The sequence below is a fragment of the Silene latifolia genome, chromosome 10, assembly GCF_048544455.1.
Source record: "Silene latifolia isolate original U9 population chromosome 10, ASM4854445v1, whole genome shotgun sequence".
NCBI classification, from domain to species: Eukaryota; Viridiplantae; Streptophyta; class Magnoliopsida; order Caryophyllales; family Caryophyllaceae; genus Silene; species Silene latifolia.
In genome coordinates this window covers 112,932,171-112,949,793 of record NC_133535.1, presented here as the reverse complement: position 1 = coordinate 112,949,793, position 17,623 = coordinate 112,932,171, and the positions used below count along the sequence as shown (strand labels likewise).

The following is a 17,623-nucleotide window of genomic DNA, read 5'->3' as shown; positions in this document are numbered from 1 at the left end:
AAAGCTCGACGAGTCTACAACTTGTCAAAGCTAAGGTGTCGACTAAAACACCTCACATAATAAAACTAGCACAAAACACACAAAACATAACTAGTACAACATAATAAAAAAAAACTCACAACACTAATACAACATAATAATAAAGTGGGTAATGGAGGTCTTCACTCTTCCATCCTACCCTTGCCTTTTCCCTCGGGGTACATCTTCCCCTTGTTCTTCTTGTTGGCCCGCCTAGCATGGATTTCCTCTTCGGAACGGATCCTCAACGGATCTACAACGGCAACGGCCTCCGGTCTATTGCAAGACCCCATGTTCGGCCCGAAACGAGCCCATGCACGGCCCATTACATTTTTGGGACCCGAGCTTCTCCTCTTTGGTGGTCTCATCACATCCGAGCTAACTCCATCAACATAATCCTCAAAGAAGGCATGGTTGGCCTTGCCAACCTCTCGATACTTTAAATCGACAACCTCGTCCTTACGGAATTTGGACCTCTATTCCAAGGACGAAGCTCTTGACCACTTAACATAAGCGGGAGTCACCCATGTCGTGGCAACGGGGTTTGGTACCTCCCAAAGCGGCCGAGTGGCCCGCCATCTTTCGAAGACCTCCACAAGCTCGGAGTTCCGGAAAACATTCTCTTGGACAAGAGTATCTTGAGCGGGCACCTTTTGTTGACGCCCCATTTGCCTCATGAGCCTTTCGGGATAAATGAAGGAAGCAACCTTCAAACCCACTACCATCAAAGAATGAGGACTAGCACCCGAAGCGGGTAACCCCGTGAAGGACCTCAAGTGCCACCATGGCACCACCCAACGGATGTGAAGACCACCCTCCTCCGCCAATCTCGCGACCCAATAAGCCTCGGTAGAAGAAAAACTATCTGAGTACAATTTCTTCCTCATAGCAAGGTGACGGAAGGAATAAGAAGAAGAATCAACCGGAGGCTCTACATACCTTAGCCTCTCCAATAGCCACACTTGGAGGATCCTTGGGGACCCAAACGAGGGAGCTTCTCCACAAGAGCCTTCCTTGTCCAAAGCTTGGATTATCTCGCCAAGCACCAACCATGATGGATCTCTACCATGCTCCATTTGCTCGACCACATGTACAAGGGTCATTCTACCATAGCATTTCAGCCCCTCCTTCTTCAAAGCATCAACAAAGAGGTATACATGGACAAGGCAAAAGGCAAGAGCCCTTCTCCTAGCCACCTCCGAAACATTGGCATCCAATCGGTTTGAAAAGATGTTGATAAGAGCCAACATATCCACACCATGTGGAGCAAGAAGGAAGTTGACTTGGCTTGTCGACAAGCCCAACATTGAACGGAATTTCTCCTTGTAGCACAACCGAGTCGGAGGAAGCACCGGAGTACAACCCGGCCACCCACCAATGGCTCCAACTTCTTCGGCTAGTGGACAAATTTCACCTTTCGAGAAAACGAAAACATGGTGTTTCGAATCCCAAAAACGAGAACATGCTTCGAGAAATGAGGATTGCACCTTGACTTGACGGAGCACCAACAATTGACCAACTCCCATGCAAACAAGTTGATACTTTTCGGGAGGCGACAAATCCCGGCACCATTGTCGCAACGCATTCTCAAAGGCATCTATGAAATATTTTTGTGGAAGAAGAAGAAGAGATTTTGTAGAGATGTTTTTGTGTTTCGGATGATGAAACAATGAAGCGCAAACATCACTATTTATACAAAACAATCAGCGCGTTTTTCAGAAAAAAGGGAGAGCTGGCTTCTATCGCCAAATAGCTCACGCCTCATTAGGCCTATTCCCAGGATTCTCGCTTTGAATTGTCCCTTTCAAGTTGTGTTTTCTCCTGACACCTCAAACCTCCCGCCGGAATGCTCGCGCCTCTTATGGATGGTTCAGGACATTTTGTGTTTCCTCACACTCACATTTCCTTATTTTCGCGTTTTACGAAATCCGACACGGTTTCCATGACGCAGCTTTAAACATACGGATTTTTCTTTATTTTTTTTAAAAGGGGGAAGGGCTAGTCGCCCCGATCCGCGACGGATCGTTTCCATGTCAGTCGAAATTCCGAAATTTTTCGCTTTTTTCGTGATTTTGCCAAAAATAAAATCGAAAATTGATAACACGACATCAATTTTCCTCAAAAATTCAAGCACTCACAAATTCGAGTCTTGATCTCACAAAAAAAATCAAATCAAATATACTCGTAAAAATCTTTTCTAAAAATTCATCCCTGACGGTTTGAGTTTGAATTTTTTTCTTCGAGTCGCAAATCAATTTCAATAATTTCGATGCAATTTAATTCAAGACACGAGTTAATTGCTCAATTTTCGAATCAATCCCTTTTAAAATCCGAACGCGATGACTTGTCGCGGATTTTTCAAAAATATCCTTTCAAATTTCAATTTTTAACTTCGTGTCATCGCGGTTAAATTTTGTTTTCAATCGAGTGCTTTTTACGTGTTTACGTTTATGCATATGTGCTACCTGTTTCCTGTTTTCTACACTAACAATGCAGGAACTATTGCGAAGCAAAAAAGGGAACTGACAGCCGACAGCGCTCCCCCGAAACACAACAAAAAAAAGGCAAAAATCACAAAATGAACCACAATCCAAAAACACATATATACAAACCGCCTCACGCAAAATACATCGACGCACGTTTGATACAAACGACTGACCGTACAAACAAGAGCTAGTACAGACATCTATCATACAGAAACTGGCCTAAGACTACGAACTGGGGGCTATCCGCCACCTACCAAACTAAGCACTCCCTATCCTTCCAAACGGAAAAGAAAAGGAGCAACACGGGAAACAGAGGAGCAACAGCGGAAGCAGAGGTGGTTACCATGACGGTAATACCTCGTTCCTGCTCCACGACAAAAAAAAAGAAGACAGTGTATGGCAGACTTTGATGATAAGGAGGCCAAGAACCATGATGCAGCGCACCACCCCGGTGTTGACCCCCAATCATCAGCCACCTTGTCTATGAGCCATAATGAAAAGGACAAGTCGGCCACGTCAGCCGCCTCTCCTCCTCTACGGAAGCATCCTCTACCACCACCTCGGCTCCAGCAGCCTCCCTGGTCACTTCCGCTCCTCCGGGATCATCCTCCTCCTTCAAGGCCTCCACAACAGACCCCGTAGGTCCCAAATGATCCCCTGCAACCAAAGGCAAACAAAGACCGTCAGCCGAAATTTCGGCATAACGACGGCGTGAAATGGACAAATCCGAAAAAAACCTGCAAAGCAGAACAAGGGCAATCCCGCCCAAATCCAACCAAACAAAAATAATTTACAAAAAAACGCACAAAAAAAACGACTCGCCCTTCTTTTCAAGCAAAAGACGAGTCAAAACAACCACAACAAAAACGGCACCCCAAGACCCACACAAGGTCCGCCAACAAACCAAAATACATTCCCGATGCAATAGGGTATTTTTCTACGACTCAAAAAGGCAATTCCTACGCCAATTTGAGCGCAAATCGGTCAAAATTTCAAAATACGACCACAACAAGACAACGTGATTTTATCACGCCTCAAAGCGACCTAAACTACCAATGGGGTCCATTTCAAGGCAAACTGACTCAATTCAAGCTCAAACAGGCGCTTATTTTGTCAGACATAAGACCGTCACAAAAGGCAAAAATTCCAATTTTGCCCACAATACCCAACAAAGATCCACAATGGCAAATACGGCATTTCCCGACTACAATGCAACCTAGTGGGACCCATTATCCAAGCAAATAAACTTGGCATTGTGAAATGAGACGGTTTCTTCGCCTCACTCACGTTTTTCGAGCACAGGGGACGCGAACGGGGACCAAAATGCAAACTAAAAGCACCCCTATACTCCTAAACAGGTTTCTAACCTAATGCAATCATCAATTTCACTCGAAATGGGCTCAATCAAAAACGCCCAAATCGATTTTCTAGGGTAAAAATTTCGCCCTAATTCAATCTATCAAAAAGACCAACAAATTCAAATGGATTCAAGAGGAAATACATACCTTGAGATGACATATTGATAATGGCACGAATGAGAGCAAGCTAAAGACCAACAATGGCGGTTTTGCGTGTTTTGTCGAGAGGTTGAAGACGATGGATGAGAATGGTATGCAAACCATTCTCGCGTCTTTTACAGGAAAATAAGGAAGCCCCCTTATCTCGCCAGGTTGCTCGCGCCTCAATGGGGTGCTCCCTGCTCTATTCAGCGAAGTTTTGGGCTTTGGCCCAATTTCCCATAACGAACTTGAAATTTTCAATAATGACATTAAGAAACGTCATTTTTCAAATACAAAAACAAATGCTGAAAACAAAATTCGTTATTTTCACAAATTTCAAACAAACGGCGATCAAAACCGCCATTTCCACTTCAACGATAATAGTGAAAATTCAAAATTCACTATTTCTTCAAATTTCGAACGACGGTAATTAAAACCGACATTTTCAAAAACATAATAGTGAAAATTCAAAATTCACTATTTCTTCAAATTTCGAACGACGGCAATTAAAACCGTCATTTTCAAAATAATAGTTGGAAATCAAATTTCACTATTTTCACCACACATGTCAACGGCGGCAACAGAAACCGTCACTTCAAAAGTAATAGTGAAGATTCAAAATTCACTATTTCCTTCACATGTCAACGGCGGCAACATAAACCGTCACTCCAAACGTAATAGCAAAAATTCAAAATTCGCTATTTCCTTCAAAATTCAAACAAACGTTGATTAAAACCGCCACTTCAAATTCAAAAACGAGTAGTGAAGATTCAAAATTCACTATTCTTTCAAATGTAAACAGGGGGCTTCCTCGCGGAACCCGCTTATTTCAAAAACAACAATAGTGAAATTCAAAGTTCACTATTTCCACGGCGGCATCAAGAGTCCGCTATTTCAAAAACAAGCCCATCCAACGCGGCTATTCTCATGGTTGATCAACCGACCGCCCCATGGCTGGCGAGCCTTACAACGCACCGCGGCTGGCGAGCCCTCCTCATATGCGCACCATGGCTGGCGAGCCTTACTACGCACCGCGGCTGGCGAGCCCTCCTCATATACGCCCTATGGCTGGTGAGCCTTACTACGCATCGCGGCTGGCGAGCCCTCCTCATATACGCACCATGGCCGGCGAGCCTTACAACGCACCGCGGCTGGCGAGCCCTCCTCATATACGCCCCATGGCTGACGAGCCTTACAACGCACCGCGGCTGGCAAGCCCTCCTCATGTACGCCCCATGGCTGGCGAGCCTTACAACGCACCGCGGCTGGCGAGCCCTCTACATATACGCTCCATGGCTGGCGAGCCTTACAACGCACCGCGGCTGGCGAGTCCTCCTCATATGCGCACCATGGCTGGCGAGCCTTACAACGCACCGCGGCTGGCGAGCCCTCCTCATATACAACGCACCGCGACTGGCGAGCCCTCCTCATATACGCCTCATAGCTGGCGAGCCTTACAACGCACCGCGGCTGGCGAGCCCTCCTCATGTACGCCCCATGGCTGGCGAGCCTTACAACGCACCGCGGCTGGCGATCCCTCCTCATGTACGCACCATAGCTGGCGACCCTTTGTCCGCAAACACGCAAGGACATATCCGAAGATGCCTCAGGTATGACTCCTTCTTATGGTTGGCGAGCCTTTGTACGTAGTCTAACGGACTTTAAACGACCCGCACGGACAGTCGACAGACTCTAAAATGTTCCCGACGACAGGCCTTTGGCTCGTACCCTCGAGTTACCTTGGCGTCTCCCTTTCCGACGGCAGGTCCTTGGCCCGAATCCTTTCGAGCCGCCTTGACGTCGCTTGGGTCTCCAGGTTGTAATCTTCGATTGACCTGGGGGCTCTACTTTGACTTTCGCCCTGTCCAAGCCTCAGTCAAAGTGGGGGCTCAGAGATACCAGATGATCTGTTTGAGACTCAAACAAACACCCGATGATTATCGGACTATAATATGCTTTGGAATCGCGGCGTTTGATCGACAGTTCGTGTACAACTTTACGTCGAAAAACCTAAAACGATTTCGAAAATAAAACATTTCAAAACTTTTCAAAAGTACCTGGAGTGTTTAATGCAGGACGACGAGGTCGCAATGACACTAACTAGAGTCAAAACCGACACCGGGCCAAGAACCGACTCAAAAATTCAAATCCCGACTCCAACAACGAGTCAAACCGAGTCAAACACAAAAAACAAACGATTCAAATGCTTCCATGTTAAGATTTCCCGGATTCATGTATGGTCAAGTACCAAACATGTGCATACAAATCCTAGGATAGAACAAATCATGATTGCATTTGTGTGAAAGCGACAAGACACCTCGAAGAAGTGTTACATTGCTCGCGCCTCATTGAGCAGCCCAGGTGGCCAAGTCGCTCAAAACTCACACAACCACTCATTTTCCTATAATACCCCTCAAATGCCCCCATTTGAGAACTTACGCGAGTGTCCGCCCCCTCTTTCTCCCTTAAAATTCTAGACTCGACTTCCTAAGTCACAATCCGACGCGTATTTACGACCTACCGATCGTAAATACAAGCCTTACACATTTTTTGGTACCGTCATCGTGCATTAAATCACTTGACCGACCATTTCAACCACTACACCGTCACTAATCTTAATAAAACACTCTTTTTACTTACTAAAACGGTTTTAAACCGAGTCTTTTTCGACCAAACGAGTTGATACACTTACGTCGGTTTCTCGCCATAACCAAGCATGTAAGTATGAGGGTGTAAAAATCCTTTTTTATCATGTCTTTATTTGTTTCATGGCTATAAAATGCTAAATCATGCATAACACGATCCAAATATAGGTTAGTCTAGCCAAAACTGAGTTTTGGCCTGAGACAGAAGCCCCTTGTTATGCACAGAGGCTCGCGCCTCAATAGGGTGTCCAGGTCAGACTCAACCGTGTTTGTTCTCGTCTTTCCTCTTTAACCTATTTTCATATTTGTAATCGGTTTTTACCATTTCAAATATTTTCAAACCCTTTTATTTATTTTCACAAGTTTTTAACCATAAAACATTTTTCACCCTTGGTTCTTAATACCATGACGGTCTAATCCGTGTTTCGGTGATAATATTTGGTTAATTACATTTAAAAGGTATTTTAAAGCCTTTTATTTCATTTTTTTACATTTTGGAAGGTATTTTAAAGCCTTTCATCATTTCTTTACAATTCCAAAATAAGTATTAGTCACCAACACAAAGTCATCCTTGGTTTTACATACCATGTCGGATTTTAACCCGAGTACGATGATGAGTATTGACTAATTATATTCAAATGAACTTAAAACAATTAGTTCATAATTATTTTCAAGACTATTCATGTCAAGCTTGCCAAGTTGAACCCGACATCGAATACCGTCAAAACAATGATGATTATTCGAGTCTTGTTCCTCAAATCAACACAAATACGACCTAAACGGTCCTTTCAAACCAAGACGGGTTCAAATACCCATTTTCAATAAGTTTTATAAACGTTTTTCAATGGTCAGAATGCGTCTTAAAACCGTTGACTGACCCGCGCCTAAACAGGCCATTTCTTTTCCTATTTTCAAACCAGGGGAGACCCCCTTACATCGCCAACAGGCTCGCGCCTCATGTGGCTACCTGGTGCAGGGTCTGTTCCCCTTCCAGCATTAGTCTAGGACGATCCCGACTCCGGTTAACCCGGATATAGGACGGATCAAATGACTAATTTGCTCATTCAAAAATCATATTTGCAAAATGCCTTACTAAGACAAATGGATCACGTTATGCACCATAAACCTAACTCGGTAAATGGATGTTTAATTTCCGTCTTGCATGCAAATCAACCATAAATCCAACTCGACATCTTATACTTGATACTTGGATTAAATCAACCGACTTAGAAAGCTCTCACATGTTAGGTTTAAATTATTGGATGGGCATTCATGCATTTAAACCGTTTTATCAACTTTTACATTCAACCAACCAAGATCGATCAGTAGAGGCCGCCACCGCGGGCGGGATTGGGTGTCTGATTAAAGGGCTTCCCAATACGTACCTTCACCTCTTACTCAGAAACTTTGGATAGTAGACGACCTTATACAGGGCATACGAGAGTCATTCTAGAGATAGGATGCTACAGAGGGACGATTCCTTATCTTTAGTACCTATGTCAAACACTGCTGTGTGCTTTGTTTGACCGAGGTATAAAGTGAATTCGAACGGGTTCCAAGCATCCCACAAATGCTTGGTGGCGACTCCGAACATCTCTAATTGTTTCGAGACCCTTACCGAGACGAAACCGACCGATCTAAAACGATCCGGTCAAAAGCATTTTTTACGCCGCCGAGCGTGGCTTTTAAGAGACCGCTGCCATTGCCCACAGATCGGCTGGGCATACGCAGATGGGCCCCGCGTCCACAGGTGGCTGGCTTAAGTATGATTGGGGCGGGGTTCTGAGATGAGGGCGCCTTCTCACCCAAAACCGACATAAGGGGCTCCCAATACACATACACCGGGTTCATTTTACCTTGACTATATTCATTTGGTTCATTGGTTCAGGTTCCAAAATCGTCGCTGTGATACCACTTTGTAACACCCTCGTACACCAAGGCCCCTTACCAAGGATCACCCTAGTGTATGAAGGCATTACCATCTCGGTTGCCCGAGGTAGTAGATCAAATAAACAATAAAAGAACATTTACTAATAGTTTAAGTATTTACAATGTAGAACAGCATGGCAAGATACAATGCGAAAAACTACAAAGACTACTAGCATGAGTGTCGGTGACATCTACTCCGGTAGCGTGGTGACTCGACTCCCTTCCAAGCCCCGCAAACATTCAGACTAACTGCACCTGTTAAACCAACTGCTCACCATCCCCGAATGGATCACCACAATTTTGAAAACACAACACGGGGTCAGTTATTGTATGACAAGATAAGACAAGTACGATAAGATAAATAGTTGATCATCATCCATCTCCACTCTCAATCATAACATGTAACTGACTACACACTAAAGTGTGTAGCCCTACCAGTGGGGGACTGCAGCCGTACCCACCTAAGCCCCGCTCATCAATGAGCGATAACCCTGTTCATTAATGTGCACATCCCCTCTTGTGGCGGGTTCTACAGAGGACGAAACTAGGGCGTGAAGCCACTCCCGTAACTCCGTAAGCGACTCCACTCAGCCGAGGACGCACCTCGCGAACATCACCATCAACCATCACAACTCCAACACCCAACTTCAATCCAACAACAGCAGATAATCACAATATCAATCGTACAACAATCACAATACAATCTTAAATCAATTAACAGTAAACCGAGTAGGGAAACCCTACCTTATTGCTAGAGGTGGCAATCGGTTCACTCGGGTCGGTTATGGGTTGGGTCAAAGCGGGTCGGGTCATATCGGGTTCGGGTTGTGTCGGGTCAATTTGTTCTTCAATTCGGTTCGGTTTGGGTCGGGTCGGTATAGGGTCGGGTCAACAGTAAGCTTTGTTCGGTTCGGGTCGGTTCGAGTTATATCGGGTCATTATATGGGTCGGGTCATGTTGGGTCAAAGTATTTAATCGGGTCGAGATCGGTTCGGTTCGGGTTTTTTTGGGTCGGGTCAAAGTATTTAATCGGGTTGAGTTCGGTTCATTTCGGGTTTTTTGTGGGTTAGGTAAAACAAATTAATAGGGTCGAGTTCGGCTTACTTCGGGTTGGTCGTGTGTCGCCGTGTCAAGTAAATTATTTAATCGGATCAAAACATCTGATCATTTGTGAGTCTAATCGGTATGACTTTTGACTTTGAGAGTTAGGCCGGTGTGTTAGTCTTTGTAAGACTTAAATTTATACAAATAGCTAATTATTTGACTTAAGGTGAGCGATTTTGACAAATCCTGTATAGTGATAATATAACGTCACTAGCCTAGTAGCCTTTAAGGAAGGTTTAACTAAAATGAAACAATGAGCGATTTACAGGATCAAGATTTTTGAGACTAGTCACGATTTAGCCAATCCTCGAGTATTAATATGATGAAATAAGAACTACAATAATCATACTTGTTCAAGTTATAATATTAGATAAATATTATGATTTTTCTATACTTATTACATTTGATATTAACGTTTAATAGTATTAATGTACTGAGTCACTGACGAGTAAACATTACTATGAATAACACAATCAAGCATACGTAATGAGCCATTAACGTGGCCGTGTTTAATTTATTTCATTTATACACACATTTATAAAAGTAAATTAATAACTTCACTATTGATTCTTTAGTTGGTCTATTATTGGGTAGCTTTACATTAATATAGTGTAAAACACATCCAAATATAACACTTCATTATTACTTCAATTCATTACTTTTCCCGAGTACTTGTAATCTTGACAAATCTCAGCAATTTTGACAAATATTGTATAGTGATAATATAATGTCAGTAGCCTTTAAGAAATGTTTAACTAAAATGAAACAATGAGCGATTTATAGGATCGAGATTTTTGAAACTAGTCATGATTTAGCCAACCCTCGTGTATTAATATAATGAAATATCGTAACTACAATAGTCATAACTGTTCAAGTTATATTATTAGATAAATCTTATGTTTTTTCTATACATATTACATTTGATATTAACATTTTTAACGGTATTAATATACATGATAACACAATCAAGCAAACGTATCAAGTCATTAACGAGCAAACAACCAAACATTACTATGAATATGTTAACTCTATTAATGTAATCGTGTTTATATATTTATACACACATTTATGAAAAAATAAATTAAGAACTTCATTACTTATTCTTTAGTTGGAGTCACTAACGAGTATAACGTTAAAAATGTTAGAATCACTGACGAGTATAACGTTAAAAATGTTACTATTAATCAAATTTAAATAATTTTTTGTGTAATAACGGCTTACATAAGTAAAAGTTGAAAACGAAATTGAAAATGAAAATTGAAAACGAAAAGTTTGAAGTACATATATTTCAATATCTCATTTTAGCGCAAATTGTAAATTGAATACGAAAAACGAAAAATGGAAATTTGAAAAATTGAAAAATTGAGAAAATGAAAATGAAAATTGAAAAGGGACGGGAAAATTGAAAAGGGAAAGCTAAAACCTCAGACACAATTAAACCTAATTTCATCAATCAAAACAAAACAAGCTGCGGCATGCCCTTCCTTCTCTTCTTCTCTTCCTTCTCTTCCTTCATGCGATCTCAACCTAAGGTATCTTCTAAATCTCCATATTACTTTTTAATTTTGTTGTTGTCTTGATTATCAATCTCTTTTTTGATGGAGTTTAAGTTAATTAACCATGAAAATCGAGATCGATCTGGTTGTTGTCTTGCTCATTTTGTTATACATATCGTTTTACCGGTTATTTGGTTATGTTAAGTTGTAGTTTCTCAGTTGTGCTTTAAGTGATAATTTGATGCTTAGTTTTGGTTCAGATTTGATGAATTTGTCTGAAACGATCTTTGAACCGTTTCATCTCTACATTTACTATAATTTCAGTGTTCGGATTTTACTTGACTGAGATGATCGGATTATGTGCTTACGTTTGCTTGTGTGTTAAACAATCAGTTCGTTAATTTTCTGTATGTTAAACAATCACTCATGTACGCATTTTGTTAGAAGTAGCATCATTCCATGTGTCTTATTTGAGGTGGGTTGATAAGTATCTGCATTTCTTTGTCGACAGAGTAAAGTCACATGAAGAGTCTTGAGTAATATAGTCCATAGGCATATAACCATTTCTATGTCACTACGGTAATAAAGTCACTACGGTACTATCTACAATAAAGCTGATGAAAGAGTCTTGAGTAATAAAGTCACTACGGTACTATCTACAATACCTTGCATGTTAGAATCTCCTTCCCTTTTGTAAATATACTACCCTTGCATTTCTATGTTTATTGTCCATTTAAAGCTAACTCATCCTCTGTTCCTTCACTTAAATGCTCAGATTTGTTCAGTACTTATATTCTTATCTTTTTCATATAACCATGTTAAGTTAACTTATTTGTCTCCTTGAACCTTTTTCAGTGATAGTCGATGGATCTCTATGAGCTTGCTCTTGCTCAACAAAGAGGTACTAATGTAACTATAATCATATCTCGTTGTTCAATTTTTATGTTCTTTAAGTTGTTTTTGTGTAAAGCTAATTCCTCAATTAATTATCTTTTTAATTATCTTAAATGCAGCTACTTCATCGCAGATTTGTATTACTTTGTCTAATCCCACAGAGAATGAACCGCAACCTTCTCCGCCTTTTATTCCGCCGCCTATTGTGCCTAACTACCTCATTCCTGATCCTATTACACCTGATCAGGGAGTTCCTCTCCAAGAGCCTGACCAACCTATGCTTCATCCAGTTACCAAAGAGAAACTATATCCGGTTGTTTTCGAGGAAAATTTTGGTAAGCGAAAAAGAGGTGTTGATATTTGGAAAGAATATCTTTTTTACAAATACGTTCAAGGTAACTTGTATGCTGTGTGTGCTCACTGTCGTGATGTTGCTTATAGGGCGGAATCTAAGTATGGCACTTCTAATGCCAAGAGACATATTGATGGTTGTGACAATTTTAAAAAAAAATCATGTTTCTCCCTCTAATACTAGGACAACATAGTATGATCCTAAACTATTTTGTGAAACTTTGGCTGAGGCGATAATGATGCATGGTTATCCATTTTCGATTGTTGAGCATAAAAGCATGAGGAAAGTTTTTAAAGTCCTTAATGAGAATGTGCAAACGGTGTCCACGAACACCATTAAAAAAGTGTGTATTTCAAAACACATTGAGTTTAAAGAGATTCTTAAGGATTTGTTTTCTAAGTTACCTGGGAAAGTGTGTCTTACATGTGACATATGGACTGCTTGCACGTCACGTTCTTATCTTACTCTTACGGCACATTATGTCGATGTTGGTTGGACTTTGCGTTCTAAAGTGCTGAATTTTTTCCAATTTGCACCTCCACACACCGGTCTTCAGATATATAATACGTTGTATGAGAAGATTAAGGAGTGGGGCTTGGCTGATAAAGTTTTAACAATGACTTGTGACAATGCATCTAACATGGATAACATGATAGGTCATTTGAAAGCTTCTTTGCTGCAGAACTTGCCCTGTGATGGGAAGTTTTTCCATGTTCGTTATGCTGCCCATATTTTGAATCTTGTTGTTCAGGAAGGTCTAGATGTCATTGAAGTATGTGTAAAAAAAAGTTTGTGATACAGTGAGATATATTGATGCTTCTGAAGGTAGGCTTATTAAATTTTATGCTTGTGCTCATCAATGTGGTCTTGCTTGTAATACCAAGTTGTGGTTAGATGTTGCGACAAGATGGAACTCAACCTACTTGATGCTTCAGAAAGCTTTATATTATAGGAGAGGGCTGGATCTTTATGGGTCTCAAGAGACTGCTTTTCAACATTGTCTCTCATCCCTTGAATGGTTGAAAGTAGAAAAAATTTGTGAGTTATTGGAACCATTTTATGAAATTACTACCCTTTTTTCTGGTTCGGATTATCCTACTTCAAACTTATATTTTTACAATGTTTGGGATATTGAGAGTATTCTTCTTTCATCGAAAGTTGATGTTGATCTGCATATTTCTAAAATGGCAAGTCAAATGTATGAAAAGTTTGACAAGTATTGGCGTGAGTATTCTATGGTTATGTCTTTTGGTGTTATACTTGACCCGCGATATAAGTTTGATTTTGTGCGCTTTTCTTTGAAAAACTTGTACGGTGATGATATAGGCATAAGAATTGTCAATGAGATTTATGTGAAATTTGTGGAGTTATTTAAGTATTATAAGAGTAAATTCCCTCCCAATCAAGGTTCAGCTAGTACTTCCACTTTTAGCGAGTCGTACCCTGCCTCTAGACCAAGACGCTCCACTTTAGATGCCTTTGATGCAAGCTATGGTGCTGCGGGTAGGGATGATGAGACTGAATTTGAGTATTATTTTCGAGATGATAAAGTGCCGCGAAAAGAGAAGTTGGATGTATTAGGTTATTGGGGTAGAAAAGCAAACATGTTTCCTGTTCTCTCTTCTATGGCAAGGGACATATTAGCTATACCCATAACTAGTGTAGCATCCGAGTCTAGTTTTAGTATGGGTGGGAGGATCTTAAATAAGTGGAGGAGTTCCCTCTAATCCAAAAATGTGGAAGCTCTGGTGACCACTCGCAACTGGTTGTTTGGCTATGAAGGTAAATTTTTAACCTTTGTAAATGTTAATTTATTTATCTAGTTTATGTAATGTTTAGTTGCTTAACTTTATTACACTTAATTTTTTAATTGGTTATGTAGAATTGGATGAAGTTGGAGTGGTTGTTGATGACACTAACTCAGATGATGAGGAGATAGCATAAATTAAAGTTGCACAGTACGTAAATCTCTTCATACTACTATTCATATAGCCATAAAACTAAATGCCTAATTGTTTTTTAATGTGCATATTATGTATGGTTTTTACTCTTGCTTGCCCTTTCTCAGTGACAGTAGCATGGGTATGGGCGCATGGCAAACATGAAGTATGGTAGATTACATCTCCAGGCTCTTTTGATTGATTGTTATGGGCTGCTCTTTTGCTATAAAGCTTACCGGAGATTGTTAAACTTTTACTGGCTACCGTTTTTTAGTGTTGGAAAATGTATAAGCTGGCCATTTTTGTGATGGTAAATGTATTGACACTTTGACAATATTACTAGGATAGCTAATTGCTATTGCTCTGCATTTGCTTCTCAGATGCTTTGTGATTAATTTTGTGACTATCGTAGCAATGTAACCCCGGAGCAAGTAGTTGTGTAACCAACAATACAATATTAATATTAGTTTGTGTTTAATGAATGATGATTTGAGGATGACATGTTTTAGATCTTTACAATGAGTCAAATGGACGTGGATTTTTAGTCTTATGGACACGTATTTCTAGTTTATTGGACATGAATTTTTAGTCTTCAATAAACGGAAGATGAAAATTTTTCTTCAATTAGATAATAATATACTTGTGTTGAACATTCTTACAAACGATATGTTGATATAGACTTTCAAATGTTAAGTATGTTAAGTGAGTTTTGAGGTTTTATGGCTAAGCAATATTGTCGAGTAATAACTTGCAATTCTTAATATTTTTTTTTAAAATAAAATCAGAATATTGGTTACACCAATTTGGGTCGGGTTGAAGTCGAGTTGATTCGGGTCGAGTCGGTTCGGGTCATATCGGGTTGTAAATCAAATCACGGGTCGGGTCGGGTCGGGTCAAAGCGGGTTATACACTAACTCGGGTTGCAGGTCGGGTCGGGTTGGGTCACAAGTCGGTTCGGTTCATTCCATTTCGGGTTGTATCGGTTATCAGTTGACCTACGGGTCGAGTCGGGTCGGTTTCGGTTCATTGTTTTATCGGGTGTTATCGGGTCGATTTTCGGGCAGTTCGGGTCGGGTTACTCGGGTCGGGTCAGCTTTTGTCAGCTCTACTTATTGCTAATCTATGAAAATGCATCCAACAACTATCCAGGCAAGACTCCGAGACGAATCCTACAAATAGTAACCACGTCCTATTACAAGACTACCCCAAAGACCTACTGAAAGACAACAACGAAACGACGACTTACCTTGAACGCGGACCGAAGTCGACAACAATGACATCCTTACTTGAATACTCCACATATAAATCAATCCCCTTCCTTGGTTAGCGTCTAGGCTAGATGAGAGTGTATACAGAGGTGGGTGATAGGTGAGAGAGATATATATTAGGGTTAGAGAGATAGGGAACCGTCGAAAATGAAATAAGACTTACCAACTTGCGTTTTATAATAACGTGTCCGCAGCGGCGATACTCGATCGAGTACTCTCATACTCGGCCGAGTAAGCCCTACTCGGTCGAGTGTTACCACTACTCGGCCGAGTAGCCCCTACTAGGTCAAGTAAACAGATACATAGGTCCTTTATCCTCTCACCTATCCCCTCCTACGGTCTTCTCTGGTCAAACTGTAACACCCCAACTATCCGGCCAAGATAATTGGAGCGTTACCATCTCGGTTTCCCAAGGTAGTGTTTCAAAACTCCAATCAAAGAACATTTTATTACTGTAATGTTTAATGAATTACATAGACATAAATAAATGAATAAATAAAATACAACTCGTGACATCTATACTCTTCTAGCTAACTAGATTCGTCTCGTGATATCATCAAGCTCGTCCCGTCTCCCGCGTACTATCCAAACAACCTTAACACAACCTGCTCCCCATATGACCAAAGGATATCATATGGATCGACACAGGCCACCCCAAAAGAGATAGGTGACAATGCACAGACACAACAAACGTCAATTTCAACAAATAAATAAAGTGTAACTCGACTCGAGTGTGTGAACATGCAACACGACCATGATATGAATGAACCACCATCAATAACCACCACCACGGTACCGGGACACGCCCAGACATAGCGATAACCACACTGGTACCAGGGCACGCCCAGATATACCGACAACCACACTGGTACCGGGACATGCCCAGACTTACCGATAACCACAAACAGGTACCGGGACACGCCCAGACGTACCGGGTCCGGAAGCCAACCGGATCCCCTACCAGACGTCATGTCGCAACCACACGAGTCCCTCCAAACTCAAGTCATTAATGTGCAAATCCCTCTTGGAGTGGGAAAGCTCCAAGAGGCGACCCAAGCGGAAGACGGTCTCCCAACCGTCTCCCGTCTCCTCAACAACAACCAACAAACACAACCGCATATTATCCAACATATATGACAAATACGATGATGCAAGATACCACACAATATGTCAATTACCGACTCATCCAATCATCTTAACCGATATCATGTTATAATGCAATAACCGCTAAAACACGACTCACATGACAACTCAAATGCATATTGAAACTGAGTAGGATTAACCTATCTTTTAGCAAATCCGCACAAGCAATCTGTCACACAAGCTAGGCCCGTCTCGTAAAACCGCCTCACAAAACTCATTTCCTAAAATACGATAATAATACAAATACGTATAAATATACTCATCTAATCATACAAATACATATACAAATACGTATAAATATACTAATCTAATACATATACAAATAAGTATAATTATACAAATCTAATTATACCAATACGTATAATTATACGAATCTCATACGTATACGACTAGTTAAATACGAATTAATAATTAAATAAAACCCGTCTTATACACTACCCAAAAACTCAACTCAAGCCAACCCCCACTACACAACCTACTGCCGCCACCATGGCCCCCACCACCAGCCACGGTGGGCCACGACCGGCAGCCACCGCAAGCCACAACCGCAATAAAACAACAACAACACGGCAACCATGACAACAACCCGCAACACACAACAACACCACCATAAATGACCACCACCATGGACCACCACCACCACGGTGGTCGACTCCCTCACCACCTCCAGATCCGACCACCCGTACGGCCGCCAGCAGCAACACCATCGACAACAACAACAATAACAAGCAACAACAACAACCACAACAACACCCTCGACATCCCTCCTTTTTCCCTTGAACCCGTCACCTCCAGCCACCCTCACGGCCACCTACAACCACCACCCTACTTCTCTCACCACCCTTGACG

The 17,623-nt window shown here is 41.3% G+C and overlaps 1 long non-coding RNA gene across 1 annotated transcript; it reads left to right on the top strand.

The window, feature by feature from the left end:
- Positions 1–13,815: 13,815 nt before the first annotated feature.
- On the top strand, positions 13,816–14,671 carry LOC141609132 (uncharacterized). The gene is made up of 3 exons (XR_012527236.1): positions 13,816–14,205; positions 14,306–14,381; positions 14,492–14,671. It is a non-coding gene; the product is annotated as an uncharacterized LOC141609132 (long non-coding RNA).
- The last annotated feature ends 2,952 nt before the right edge of the window (positions 14,672–17,623 follow it).